This window comes from Sus scrofa, chromosome 4 (assembly GCF_000003025.6).
Source record: "Sus scrofa isolate TJ Tabasco breed Duroc chromosome 4, Sscrofa11.1, whole genome shotgun sequence".
NCBI classification, from domain to species: domain Eukaryota; kingdom Metazoa; phylum Chordata; class Mammalia; order Artiodactyla; family Suidae; genus Sus; species Sus scrofa.
The window spans coordinates 22293081-22309094 of record NC_010446.5 but is presented as its reverse complement, the minus strand read 5'-3'; the positions used below and the strand labels follow the sequence as shown (position 1 = coordinate 22309094).

Genomic DNA, 16014 nt, shown 5'->3' with positions numbered 1-16014 from the left:
CATGTCTGAAACATAACCATTCTGCACCTTTGGTGCTCCACTTTAAGTCTCTCAGCTATTTAATAGGCTTTTCTCCCCAAACTGTACATACAGGGACATTGTCTTCAACAAGAACTACCTGCTTACAAAATCTCAGCCTTGTTAGCATCAGGAAAATGACAATGTTTATGATGTGAGAAGCAATGAGCTTGTTCTGCTATTCTTCTCCTAAACACAGCTTCATTCCTAGAACATCTTTATTTTTTAACTTTTTATATCATGATTTTTATTTTTTTCCATTATAGCTGGTTTACAGTGTTCTGTCAATTTCTACTGTACAGCATGGTGATCCAGTTACACATAAATGTATACTACTGCCTTTGGAATGGATAGGCAATGAGATCATTCCTAGAACATCTTTTGAGAAAAGTCATCCAATGATCTAAAAGCACGTTCCCCAGAAAATGAGTTGGTACTGGCCATCATATCATCAGAAGTCTCTGATAATATAATTACTCTGGCAGGGGAGGGGGGGGACAGAGTGGAATGTGACAAGAGCTCTGTCCTTTTTTCTTCTTCTTTTGTAAAACCCAAATTCTTCAAACAATAATGCTTTAACTATTTAGAAATTGTGCCTTGGCAGGCAGACCATAGAACCCAAGGAGATGCTTCCAGCTAAAGTGTCCTGGTTGACCACAGAGTCTGAAAATCTTGTTTAGCCCCCTAAAACCTAAACATGTCTTTTTTTTTTTTTCTCCTATCAGAGCAGGTTCACAAACACTATACAAATTGCCAGTACCACCTACTGGAAAAAAAAAAAAAAAACTAATGATTCTTACTCAAGAATGGGCAGGAAATGATACCTAAAAGTAGGCACTCCTAATGCTTGGTGGAACCCAATCCTATCTCATCTTACAAAAATATGTTTTTTAATATAACCCCATCTTTATGAAAGGCTCCTGAAACCCCGATATGTGGGAACAGTCCCATAATATAAATGAACAGTGAAATGAGCTACCTAAGCTTAACTGTAAGTCATTTAGAACTTTCAAGTTAACCTTAATTTTCTTTTGCTTTTACTTGAATAAATGCATCTTTATTCATCATACACTGTAAATCAGTATCCTTGGTGGAACCCGAGATTTTGCTTTGGGATCTGCAGACATATCAAAAGGCACAAGGTATTTGAAGTTGTGCAATGTGGGTTTCTTTCCAATTTTTCCAAAATTGCTTCCACAAGATTCACAAATTACATCATGTCTGCAATGACTTAGTTTTTCTCATGTGTAAAGTGGGTACAGTTACGTCTACACAATCCTCATCAACATTATAAGGTTACAATCCCAAACTTGGAAGTGGAAAAACAAATTTTAAAAGTAAGAGAGAAAGACAGATGGGGAGAGGGAGGGAGAAGGAAAGGGGGAAAAAAAGAAAAGAGGAAGGGAGGGGAGGGGGGAAAAAGGAGAGGGGGAGAAGCGGGGGGGGGCGGGGGGGTGGAGAGACCTCTCCACACATCTAGGCAGTACACTGTATTTGAACAGCGTGCCTCAGCACTTTAGAAATGGCAATTCGGATTAGCCGAAACCAGTTAAAACTAGCATGAGGGTCATTCTCATACTGATAGCATTTTAGTTTCCAACATGGAAATTTGTAATTTGCAAGTTTCATGTCTGGGATTCCAAAGAGAGCAAGCTCTAGAGTAGACAGGATGAAATGAGACACCATCCCACTTAATTTATTCTATTGCTGACTAATTATTCCGTGAGTGGTAGCCTCTCCGGTCTGCTCTTTTAGAGGCCAGAGGATTGACACTGTTACAGTTTTCTGTTTAGCCCCAGAAAGTCTAAGGCAAGTTCAGCCATGAGGAGATGAGGCTTGCTATTTTTGCTTTCTTTATTAACAGCTTCACACGAGCTGCTTCTTTCACACTGCTCTTCTTATATTCAACTTTCATATGTCCATCTTTTTCTCCTCATTCCATTCCAGGTTAACTCATAATGTAGAACAGTACTTGGAGCTTTGGAATCACACAGATTGGATGCAAATCCCAGTCTTGTCACTTGTCACTTGCTAGCTTTATGACTTAAGGAAATTACTACATTCCTTCATTGGACAAACACTTACTGTGTATCTACTATGACCAAGCATCGCTCCGGGTAAATTCACGGGTGAAAAGAGAGATAAAATCGCTGCCCTTGTGGAGCGCACATATTAGTATATTCTGATCACCACCAAAAGTAAAAATGAGTTCTAAAAGAAAATCTGGGTAGCTTACTTACCTAAGTGTTGGAACATAGCAAGTGCTCAATCAATGGCACTTTAAAAGTTATGTCACCAAGGATGATGGCTGAAACAGGGAAGCTCTGTCTCTTTCCTCTTCCCTAGCTGAAGAGCATCAAGAATTATATAACCATGACTTTCATTTGAAGTGACTGCGTCAGTCACACAGCCAAAAGAATAACCTCAGCTGGTTAGTTCAAACACAAGTCCCCGCCTGGGATATAATGTAGTAGCTCTGCCATCACATAGACAGATTTTTTTTCCTGATGGCCACACCTGTAGCATATAGAAGCTCCCAGGCTAGGGATCAAATCCAACTCACAGCTGTGACCAAAGCCACAGTAGTGGCAACACTGGATCCTTGAAGCCACTGCACCAGGCCAGGGATCAAGCCCACACCGCCACAGAGACCAGAGCTGCCACAGTCAGTTCTTAATCCATTGCCCCGCAACAGGAACTCCTAAACCACAGAACTTGCCATTAAGCATATATAGATACAGGTCTTTTCAGATAACTATCCTCTAGAGACATTCAGTATGAAAGAGTACAGCATAGTAGACCCAGCCAAGTATATTTAGGTTTCATCAAAATATACTTAGCCAAATCTCCTATTTTCCTTTAAACTCCATTGTCAACACACCAGTCGCATGGCATTTTGTTTATTCTGCCTGAAATAGCCTTCCCCCAAATATCTGTTTGCTTTCTCCTACACTGTTGAAATGTCTTCTCATCTTAGAGAGCTTCCTTGATCAATTATATAAATAGCAGCCCCTCACACCCCAGTCATCCTCTATCCCCTTATCACCTTTCATCTATCTTCACAGCATGAAATCCCACATGCCATTAGAGACTTGTTTATTAGTTTGCTGCTGTGCTTATCTGCTCTGGAAGGTTGTTGGCAAAGATTTTGTCTTTCTGATCACTGCTACAACGCCAGCACCTAGAACCAGTCTTTAACCAAAGTGTTGCTCTGTAAATATTTGATCAAAAAGTGTATAAATACACTAAACATGGCCTACAATGCCACTGGATCATAGATCTATTGAATCCCGTCTACTGGATGTTTGGGTGATTAGGGGAGCTCTTGACTCCCAAATTACAAATCTCTGCCTGAATTCTGGCTTGTTTGTCTAACATCCCAAATGGTAGATAATCCACTCCAGCATATCAAATATTGCTTTCAGGTGTTTTTTCCAAATATGGAAAGACCTAGAGCTGCCAATACCTTAAGTAAGAAACTATAAAGATAAGAAAGCCAGTGTCGCCATCTTTCCTTTGTTCTCTGAACCAGCAGTTCTCACACTTTAGCCCATCAGCACCACCTGGAGGGCTTGTGAAAACAGATGGCTGGGCCTCCACTTCCAGAGTTTCTGGCTCCGTAGCTTGAGAGTGAAGCCCATGAATCTGCATTTCTAACAAGTTCCCAACTGATGCTGACGCTACAGGTCAGGAACCCCTTTTTGAGAAGCGTAGCTGATGCAAAAACAAAAGCAAAAAACTAACCTCTGTGACAGCCCTTCACCCTTCCATCCTAACTTTGCCTCAGCTGACTTTATAAGAAAAGTAATGATTGCGTTTACTCCCTGATTTAACAAACTTGAAAGTTATGTTCTGGGAGTGTGGGCGAGTTTTATGTTTTAGTTCCATAATGAAATCTAGGCTTCAGCATCATTAACCAATCTGCTTCATAATGAAAATTAATTATTATGGTCATTAGACTAAATGGCTTCTGTCATCTGCAAAGACATAATTGGTACAGAAAATTGTTTCACAAGTATGAAATAATCAATCAGCAAAGGCTGGCTATACCCACGTTTTTTTTCTCTACTAGTTTCCAGTGGACCTGCCCAGAAGTCACTTAGAATGGGAAGGAGGTGGAAGGATGGTGTGGGTTACTCTGACAAGGAATGGAAGGTATGTGGCTATGCCTTATAAACCATATGACTTCACTATTAAAATGCACTTTTCATAATTCCAGGGGAAAGACAAAATCATAGCAAGACCTCTGAGACGGGGTTAGAGAAAAACACTTTCTTGCCAAGGCACACTCTACGAAAATGGCACCCTTTCAACAGACTTAAAGTAATATGATAACATGACAGTGGAAAAGATGGTGATGAAAAGCCAACAGAGGACGCAATACATAATTGAAAACTGCATTATTGAAATGTCAGAAGTAAAACCATGAGACGTGTAGAGGAAAGAATCTTAGGAAAACACCTATTCCATGGACTCACCAATATGGGTCCCACCTCCTCCATTCACGCTGCTAAGTTTGCTTCTTCTGACAGCTACTCCTCTGCCGGAAGCCAGTTATCCATCCTGGAGAATACATGAGGAACTTTGCTTGAAAATCAATATCCTTCAAAGGTTCAAACCTGCATTTTCATGTTTATTAGTTTCTAAAACTCAACCTACTTAGAACTAGGCTATACCTCTAAGGCTATTTACCTATTTGTCTGAACATACAAATCTACCAAGTCATCTAACAAAAATTTAGTTAGCACATATTTCTGCAGGGTGCAAAATTTTAAAAGCATTTATTGATGGACCAGGATAGGGAAAAGAAATAGAAACTTTGTTCTCTACCCTTAAGAGTTCAAAATCTGGCTGGAGAAACAAAAATAAACAGAATTAATTACATCAGAACAATACAAATTAACATATCTCCCTGTAAGAATATAAAAGCAATTTAATTAGAGAGAAAAAAGTTCCTTATGGATTAGCATGAGGCGCTATCAAATGCATACTCAGATGCATCTGTGGGTACAGATAAATATGCTTGTGAATGAGAAGCTGATTTTGACCCCAATATATTCACAAAACAAATGGATGTTGACACATGCAGAGACGATTGGGATCATTTAAGCTGATAAATAAATTACTAAATTAAGCAGCCTCAATCAAGCATTATTTGGAGGGGTACCATGCTACCAAAGTTTATCATGTTTGCTTTGAAGAAAAGTTCTTCACGCAGAAATGCAGCTAATTGTACATTGTTCAAAATAATATCAGATGTAGAAGGTAGCAATTTAGGGAAGATTGCTCCTAGGATAACAATATTGAACAAACATACAATAATAATGGCCTATCAGGAATCCAAAAATAGGGTCAGCCATTTTACATATGCTTCCCTTCCTCCCATGAGGGACCAAGAGACAAGGTATTGAACCCAAGAGAAACTGAGACACGCGCTTTCCATTTTGAGCCTACTTCTTGCCCTGCTTACAGTGTAAGCATTTGATTTTTTTATGAGTTGCTTCATCACTACCGCCAGAAAAGGACTTTACTACAGAGAGCCCTGTGAACATGCAAAGTCAAATAGTCTTCGTTAAAATGACGAAACTGATCATCCATTGATCTCAGTGGGAGTTAGTTGCTTACACATATCTGAGGAATTTGGCTGAGTACAACTTTTTTTTTTTTCCAATTCCCATTGTTTATAACAAGTCTTTTATCATCTTGAAGTCTGAATTAACATTTCAGTCTCTACCAGTTCAGTTGTTTTTCCATTTGGCAAACTCTAGGTTTTTCCTGTTGTCTTTCCTTTAGGGCTTGAATTAGCATAGTTGTGCAATATTTATTGTTTGTTATTCCTTTATTTTTTGAGGTCATCCTTGAAGATGTCAAATCTTCTTCCCTGCGTTGTACTGGAAAAGCCAAAGATTTCCGTGAAGGGGGAGTTTGGGAAGATGGAATATTCAATAGAGCCTGGGGCTTTATTGAAGAAGCTGTTTTGTTTTAAGCATATTCAGCAAGCTGTACTCTTTCAGTAGACTCCTCTCTAACCCCCAACCCACTACACATACACACAGATAACACACGCACTCCATTGTTCCAATTGTAAAGTCAGTACAGCAGTTTCACATAAGGGAGTTCCACATTAGGGAGGAAGTAAGCAATGCGGTTAGAAGTTCCATCTTTGGAATGAAATGTCTCCTGGATTCAAATCCCAGCCACTGTCTCTTACCAGCTGTGACCTTGGACCTCTTATTCAACCACTCAGATGGAGCCTGAGTTCTTCATTCTATGAAATAAGGGAAAGAATACGATCCAGAAATATTGTGAGGAATAAATAAAACTATATATATATATATATATATAAAATGTTAGCAGAATATCTGTTGAGCACACTACTAAGATACACAGATATCAATAATGATAGCCTTTTGATGATTATGAGCCTTTAGGACTCACTACCAATTTTTGCTAATCAAGGGGTAGATTATTCTGTTTGTAGATTTTTCAGTAGCGAGATTCCTTATCCCTACAACCCCTCACTGCTCTAGTCATATAAGCCATCCCATTTATTATTCTGACAACCTTCCCTAGACTGTCAAAAGGACAGGAAGGAAAATCATTTCTATTAGTATTTCATAGCTCTAATACAGCTGAATTGGGGAAGCAGTTGAATCCAAATATGGGACATCAGCTATTAAAGATTCAATTACCTCTATTCTTCCTTCCCCCATTTGAGGAAAATTTCAGCAGTAAGGAGAAAAAAAAGACTACATTATAGTGCTTTAGGAATGTCTTGGGGAAAATAAATATGCAATCTAAATGCAAGGTATCATTATATTATTATCACGCTGCATTCATTTAATAAGAGATTAAAGTGTTCCGGTTCACAGCAACTAAACTTGCTTCAAACTTTCCCATGGTTTCTTTGATATTCTTTATTTGAAGGAAGCACCCATTTAGGACAATTGCTGCAATTTGTTAGTTTTAAACTAAAGCCCTCCTGGAGATCGGAAGTACCTTTAATCCAATCATAAAATTAACTGCTCACTTGTTTTCTCAGATTCATCTCTTCCTGAGCCAAAGCAACTTCACCTCATCAGTAACAATTAGGACATAATTGCAACCCCTTATTCCACTATATTCTAGAATACATTCCCTGACCCCTTCTCCTTCTAGGACTCCACGGGGAAAGACAGCTTGAACAATCCCAGGAATGCTGAGAGCTTGGAAAAATCTCCATGGCAATGTGTCTCAAGTTGGCTTCTCCAAAAGCAAACACTAAGAAGGAGTTTGGGGTACAGGATTTATCTGAGAGATCACACTTAGGAATGGAAGGAGAGGCAACAAGATGGAGCAGAGGAGGAAATCGAAGTGCATGATAGATCCCACAAAGCCTCAGCCAACCTAGCAGAGCACTCTAGGGCCATCAGAGTGGTACGCATTGTGAAAAACGCCTCGATTTTTTTTATCCCCATTATGCTCAGTCATTCCACATGAGTGAGGACTGTGGCAGAAAGTCCTTCCTTGAAGGAGATCTGGGGCCTCCATTCCCATGATCCTCCTCTCAATCCTGCTCTCCTTCCCCCTAAGATGCAACAGGAGAGGATTATGTAAATAGATGTGGCCACAGGTTTTCATCAGGGTCCAAAACTGTATCTCTTCTAATTAAATCCTCTACCAGCAGAAAGAAGACTGACTAGAAAGGAGTGGAGCTAAAGGAGCAATGCCGGTTCCTGGAATCATCATTCGCTCTCTTTTTTCCTAAACTTATTCCTTTTCCATTAACCCTAACATTACCAAGTAGGTACCACCTCCTACCCAATAGTCCAAGGCAGACATTTAGGAGGCATCCTTGATTGACCCCCTTCTTCTCCATTACCCACATTTCATCAGTTTTAAGTCTTGCAGAGCCAACTCCCTAATATTTCTCTTATCTGCATCCCCTCATCTCTTCATCTACTAACACAACCTAAGACCAGGTCTTATCCCTTCTAATACACTATTCATCCTTCAAAATTCAACAAAGGCTGCCTCTTCCAAGAAATCTTCCCTAACTCCCAACCTCTGAAGCTCTCTAGAATAGCTCTTGCCATCCCTTATACAATCATTGATTTAGTTGCTCACCTCCTTACTGGAGTTTAGGTTTGCAGAGACCTGGAACAATAGCTTATTTGAATCTGTATCCCAGCATCTAACCTGGTGCCTTACACTCAAATTTTAAGAAAACTCCCTAAATATTTGTGTGTTAAATGCTTTTATTGCCCATCTCTACTAACTTGTGCTCTGTGGCCACTGAGTCTCTGCCCTCAATTAACTTAAATTCAATCACATCAAAGGGGAGAAGAAAAGGAAAGCAAGCCTCAAGACACTAGGAAATCAAAATGGTACTAAAAAGAAAGTTTTGAAAATTAGACATTTGAAAATGGAACAAAAATACATATGAAGGTGACTGGGTTTATTTCTGAGTTCTCTATTCGGTTCCATTGGTCTGTATGACTGTTTTGTTACCAGTACCACACTGTCTTGATGACTGTGGCTTTGTAATATTGCCTGAAGTCTGGGAGAGTTATGCCTCCTGCTTGGTTTTTGTTCCTCAGGATTGCTTTGGCAATTCTGGGTCTTTTGTGGTTCCATAAAAATGTTTGGACTGTTTATCCTAGTTCTGTGAAAAATGTCATGCGTAACTTGATAGGGACTGCATTGAATCTGTAGACTGCTTTGGGTAATATGGCCATTTTTACAAGATTAATTTTTCCAACCCAGGAGCAGGGAATATATTTCCATTTCTTTGAATCCTCTTTAATTTCCTTGCTTAATGTTTTATAGTTCTCAGCCTATAAGTCTTTCACCTCCTTGGTCAGGTTTATTCTCAGGTATTTGATTTTTGGGGGGTGTAATTTTAAAAGGTACTGTATGTTTGTATTCCTTTTCTAATATTTCATTATTAGTAGACAGAAATGTGACTGATTTCTGAATATTAATCTTATATCCTTCTACTTTGCTGAATTGTTGATCAGTTCAAGTAGTTTTGGGGTTGCGTCCTTAGGGTTTTCTATATATAGTATCATGTCATCTGCATATAGTGATAGTTTTACCTCTTCTCTTCCTATTTGAATACCTTTTATTTCTTTTGTTTGTCTGACTGCTGTGGATAGGACTTTCAATACTATGTTGAATAATAGTGATGAAAGTGGGCATCCTTGTCTTGTTCCAGATTTTAGCAGGAAGGCTTTCAGCTTTTCGCCATTGAGTATTACATTTGCTGTGGGTTTGTCATAAATGGGTTTTATTACATTAAGGCACATTCCCTCTGTATCCACTTTGGTAAGAGGTTTTATCATGAATGGATTTTGGACTTTGTCAAATGCTTTTTCTGCATCTACTGAGATAATCACGTGCTTTTTGACTTTTCTTTTATTAATGTGGTATATGACATTGACTAATTTGTGCATGTTGAACCATCCTTGTGCACCTGGGATGAATCCCACCTGGTCATGGTGTATGATCTCTTTTATATGTTGCTGGATTCGAATGGCCAAAATTTTGTTGAGAATTTTTGCTATTATATTCCTCAAAGATATTGGCCTATAGTTTACTTTTTTGGTGGTATCTTTTTCTAGTTTTGGAATTAGGGTGATGGTGGCTTCATAGAATGTCTTTGGGAGTGTTCCTTCTTCTTCAACCTTTTGGAAAAGTTTAAGGAGGATGGATATCAGTTCCTCTTTGTATGTTTGGTAAAATTTGCCTGTGAAGCTATCTGGTTCTGGACTTTTATTTGTAGGGAGTGTTTTTATTACATATTCAATTTCTTTTCTAGTGATCGGTCTGTTCAGTTGATCTATTTCTTCTTGATTCAGTTTTGGCAGGCTCTAAGTCTCTAGGAAGTTGTCCATTTCTTCTAGGTTATCAAATTTGTTGGCATACAATTGTTCACAGTATTTGCTTATGTGTTTTTGTATTTATGCAGCAATCCCACTCTTGGGCATATATCCAGACAAAACTTTCCTTGAAAAAGACACATGCATACGCATGTTCATTGCAGCACTATTCACAATAGCCAAGACATGGAAACAACCTAAATGTCCATCAACAGATGACTGGATTAAGAAGAGGTGGTATATATACACAATGGAATACTACTCAGACATAAAGAAGAACAAAATAATGCCATTTACAGCAACATGGATGGAACTAGAGACTGTCATACTAAGTGAAGTAAGTCAGAAAGAGAAAGAAATATACCATATAATATCACTTATATCTGGAACCTAACATAAGGGCACAAATGAACCTTTCCACAGAGAAGAAAATCATGGACATGGAGAACAGACTTGTGGTTGCAACAGAGGAGGAGGAGGGAGTGGGATGGATTGGGAATTGGGGATTTAATAGATGCAAACTTTGCCTTTGGAATGGATAAGCAATGAGATCCTGCTGTATAGCACTGGGAACTATATCTGTATAGTCACTTATGATGGAGCATGATAATGTGAGAAAAAAGAGTGTATACATGTATGTATAACTGGGTCACCTTGCTGTGCAGTAGAAAATTGACAGAATACTATATACCAGCTATAATAGAAAAAATAAAAACCATTATAAGAAATACACATGAAAATGGGAAAAACATAAAATTAGGGCTAAGTAGATAGAGAAGGGGAGGGAGTTCTGTAAAAATTCATTTCTCAAACTATCACCTGAGTAATGGCAAGTTGGTGTGGAAGAAAGCCAATGGAAAGTATGGCCTAATCTGGCCATATTTTTTTTAATTGTTATTCCCCCAATATGATTTTTTTTTCCTACTGTACAGCATGGTGACCCAGTTATACATACATTCTACAGTCTATTTTCTCACATTATCATGCTCCATCATAATCTATCCATATTTAAAATGGCCAGAGATAAGTGAATGAACAAATATGTTAATTAATGAACTAACACTAAATAAAATTTAAACATCCAAAAAACACTAATCAATCCTTTACTAAGTTTTATGTCACCCCTTACGATAGCTTGTACCAAGAATGACATGAGAGAACAGAGTGATAAGGACATACTTCAATTTGGAAAATAAATAAAAAGGGCCATTAAAATTTAGCAAAAACCTACTCACAGTTCAGTTTAATATTTCACGAGACAAACTTACAAGGAAAGAATCAACAACAGAAGAAGGACCTAGCTCTGCAAGAGCAGACAGTCTTATTTTTAACAAAATGAAACCCATACAACTCATTAGGGGAAAAAAAAGCATATGACTCATTAAGGAAAAAATGAAATAGGCTCTGACTCCTTGCTGATATTAGATACAAAACGGACACGGAAATTAGGTATATTTTAAACCAGATTGCGATGTTCTTGATCTTGTGCATCTACATAAACTCACAGAAACTCTGAGACAGGCATATACTATGAAACCAAGTGATGAAAACCTCTTAGGAGAGACAGATCTTAGGGTGGCACAGAAAAACAGGAAATATGTACAAGGAGAGGAAACTGTTGCATTCCTAGAAAATGTGTGATGTGAACTGTCATATCAATAACATTAAAGATACAAGGGATGTAAGAACACCTTGAAACATTTAAATAAAAAAGAGCTGTTTTTATTAGCAAATACTCTATTTCTTCTTCAAACTCCTCATTACTGCCCCATTTCCTCTAGTATATTTCTCATCTCAATTCTTAACCTCAGACATTAGTCCTCAGTCCTTAGCTCTCTTCTCTTTCACCAACCATATGTTACCTTTAAAATAATCCCAAAATTCTTTTATTTGGTTTTGTAGCTTTTCCACAAACACAGGAATTTCTTTTTTATTTTTTCTTTTTGTCTTTTTAGGGCTGCACATGTGCCACATGGAAGTTCTCAGACTAGGGGTCAAATCAGAGCTGTAGCTGCCAGCCTACACCACAGCCATAGCAACACGGGATACCAGCCGTGTCTGTGATCTACACCACAGAGCATGGCCATGCCAGATCCTTAACCCACTGAGCGAGGCCAGGGATCAAACTTGCATCCTCATGGATACTAGTCAGATTCATTAACTCTGAGCCACCACAGGAACTCCACAAATTTCATACTGAGTCTATTCATAGGGAAGTTGCATCAAGTGATGTCTTTTAAATGCATTTCTCCTTTTTATTTCCACCATCATGATCTAATCCACAGAGAGCACATCTCCTGTGGGTTACTGCAAGTCTGAGCCATCCCAGAACTGCTTCTCTGCTTACAGCTCGCATTCTAGGTTGCCCCTACTCAAATGCTTTTATCCTTAACCCTAATCTACACACGTGGAGTCCAACTTAGACTCTAAACTTAGACCCTAGATGCCAAACTTCTCACAAGAATTCAAGATCTTCCCTTATCTGGTTCTACCTCCCAACTCCATAGTGATAGTGCCTCCTGAAACAGAGCCTTCACCCTAACTATTCACCAAGGCTCTTTCCATCCAGTTGCTTCAGAGCACGCAAGTCACACAGATAACCCTGCGAATGGAAGGACAGAAGATTAAAGATGTTAGATGCCATCTCAAGGACCTGCTGTGAAAAAAGGTGAGATTCAAACTCAGGTCTTTCTCATGCCTAAGCTACCCTCTAAACCACTGTTTACTCAAATCTTATTCACCCAGAAGCTGCTACTCTTAATCACTCTGCCCTGTCCTTCTTGTTAACCAAAGTAAGTATAAATAGTAAAGGCACACACAATAAAAGTCTAACTCTGGTTAATAATGACATTAGCCAAGATTTTTATGTTGTACAAATTTCAAAGCATATAATTAAAGATTGATGGCTTACTCAAATATATATATATATATATATATATATATACATACTTATGTTAAAGTAGATGGAAGTGTATTGGACTGATGCTAGTTCCTTGATATAAAAGTAAAAATGTATAAATTGAAGGTCTCTGTGAAATTAGAAAATATTTCCATGAGCTAATAAAGACTTTTATAAAATAGCCCCTGGGAGGAGGAAAAAAAAAAAAACTAAATAGATACATAATTCTACATTTCTCTCCTCATTAAGACAACGAACTAGAGAATGGTCTCTCTTTTGTGCAAATAAATGTGCTTCTGAGTTTACGTCAGCTTGATTCTCTTTTTATACTAATATCAAAGCATATAAACAGTAATTTCTCCTTTCTTGGTGGTGCTAAAGTCCTGAGAGCAGGGGTCAATCCAAAGCCTGTAATACTATGTTTGTCAGAGGTGGCAAAGTGGTGTCCTGAAGACTCATTCTGGCCTGCATGTGTATGCCATTGGCCTAGGCAATCCTTTTCCTTTAATTGAATTAGTCTCCACTTAATTCAAAATTCAAGGGATTTCACATAAAAATCCAGATTTCCAGATTTTCTTGGAAAAGACAGTGATCTGGGAACACCAGGCCCACATTCCTCCCAAATCACTGGCTGCTTTCTCTAGGGAAGGCTGGCTCGGTAACTAACCACACTTGGCCTGGCCTCACTCATGGCTTCTGTCTTGTCTTATGAGCATGTCATTCTACCTGCTCAGGATTTAAAGGTGATTAGAGTTTTGGAAAGCATTTGGGGAGAGGCAACACACAGCAAGAACATGGGACAAAGAGAAACAGGAAATGAGAACATCACTCCAGGTTCTCCGTTTGTGTGTGTGTGTGTGGGTGTGTGTGTTTGAAATTATTCACTGCAATGCTCATCTGGGAAAGTGAGAAGTGCATCAAAGTTTCTTCCACACCTCTTGCTCCCTTTTCCATTTCATCTACTACTCCTAAAATACAAGCATTTTTTTTTAAATAACAAAAGCTAAAGAGAGAAGAGAACCAAACCATTTAAGTTTTTTTTTTCCTACAACTCACACTCCTGCTTCCCTTACCCCCAGTCCTCAATTTAGGAGACAATTAGAGTTATGCAGTGATAAAAATATTACAGTCATATTTCAAAAAGTTTGATATTTAATAGTAACTTACAGAACAAACTAGAAGAAAATGATGCAAAAGTCTGAGGAAAATACAGCTTATAGGCATGAAAAGTAACCCCCAAAAATGGTAACCAAACAAAGCACTAGGGACTGAGGAAGAGAGTATTCTTAAAACTAAATCAAGCAACAGAGTCAAGATCATTGGTTTTAAAGATATCTTTAGAAAGGATATTTTATTTTATACATATATTTTAAAATAAGCCGTCTCAGCAATTTCCAAAGGGTTATTATGTCATTCCTTTCTATACTGCTGAATAAAATAACCTGTGATTAAGTAGCAATTCGTGATTTAAGGAATAGATAGAATTCACTGAACATTTTATAAGAGCATTTCTAGTGGCTTCTCACCTCTGAGGAGCTAGTTTCAATTTATACACTAATTAATCAGATAGCCAGAGCCAGAGAGAATTCATCAAAGAAAATGGAAACTTATTTTGGGGTAATTAGCTACTCCGGTGATTGATCAGTTAGTTACTTCTTTATTTTTTCTGTTCACTGCCAATTCCAACTATATATTTTATCTTACCATCTAAGAATCTCCAAGTGGAAAATGCCTAATAATTTCTCAAGCCCTGCTTAAGTGTCAATGAAGAGGATAATAAGAGAAAAGCTATTTCTTTGCAAAGCAGGTTTTCCAAACTTAATATGCAAGCTTCTTTTGAAATACTGGATTTCTATCCTGACATTCCTGTGGAAGTCACTCTGTCCAAAAATATAAGGATAGAACAGAACAATAAGTAATAAAGTGAGGACTTATTAGATAATCAGGATATTAAAGAGAAAAGTGGACTTTCTGGCTTGAGGTTGAGACAGTCTATTTAAAATCTTCTGGAGAAGAACAAAGAGGAAACAGTAATTTGAAAATTGCCATTCTTTTTTATTTTCAGAGCTACCACCAATTCATTAACGTTGCTTTTGAAAATCTTAAATTTTTCATTTGGCAAACAGACTTTCTTCATTGCTTCATACTGATGGGGGGTAAAGGGGAATAAGGTCTTCTTATGTATAAAGTAAACCATATGAATGTGTAAATTTAGACAAATGGGAAAATAAATGGATGGTTATTATGCAAATAGCAAAAGCCAAATGGATATATAAAATGTCTTAGACCACAGTGGCGCCTTCTCAAAGAAATGTTCTCTTTGCTCTTGCCTTTGAGCCCCCAAACCCTTAAGAACCAAAATCAATTCAAGAGATCTAGCTTTCAGCCTCTAGCTTATATTTATTTCCCCTTCTCTTCGTCTAAACTAGATTGGCCAGACCTACTATATATAGACAGCTATAGGGAAGATAAAAGAATTATGAAATAGCTATAAAAATAAAGTCTACCAAACAAGGGTGAAACCACTAGCAGAAAAGTACCTTGCACCTTTGCATAATGTTTACACTCAGGACTTCCCAGCATGCAAAGTACTTTTGGGCTAGGGAGTCATCTCTGAAAATGAGAGGTCTTAAAAAGTAAGTTGGACCAATACTTTTCAAAGGACATATTTTACAGGATACATATTCTTCAAGGATGGCAACCACTGGGTTTCAATTCTAGAAACTTGAAAGTTTTGTAAAACCTCACTGCCCTTTTTTAAGTTGTAAACTAAGGTGCCTTCTCCTTTCCTGACCACCTTGTAGAGTGAGAGTTGCTCAGGATGCTAGTGCTAGTGCGTGCAATCCAATGAAAGCCTAGGAATCTGCATTTCATACCCTCTGTCTTTAAACCATGTACGTCTAGCTTCTTTCCTTTGAGTCCACTGAAACTGTACTGCTGATGGTCACCATCGATCTTTTAATAACCAAATCCAGAAGGTGTTTCCCATCATTATGATCCTATGACAAGTGTCTCTGCTTCAAATCCCTGGTCTCCCCTACCTTCCGGTCCCTCTGGTAAATATCTTAGGTTTCAAGGTATCAATACACATGATAATATATTACAACATATATTAATATTTGACATTTCCCTTCCCTGGCCATTAGATTATTTTTTTTCCAATCTCAACTTCTTATTGCTTATACAAGAAATGATTTATCCAGTGGTTACTTGTATTATAACACTCTATACCTAAGA

General features: G+C 38.0%; 1 long non-coding RNA gene across 1 annotated transcript in view; it reads right to left on the bottom strand.

The window, feature by feature from the left end:
- LOC102157696 overlaps positions 1–16014 on the bottom strand; it is a 339998-nt gene that overhangs the window by 292803 nt on the left and 31181 nt on the right. Inside the window, exon 3 of the long non-coding RNA XR_002343146.1 lies at positions 4497–4581. This is a non-coding gene — a long non-coding RNA (uncharacterized LOC102157696). The remainder of the gene's footprint in view (positions 1–4496; positions 4582–16014) is intronic.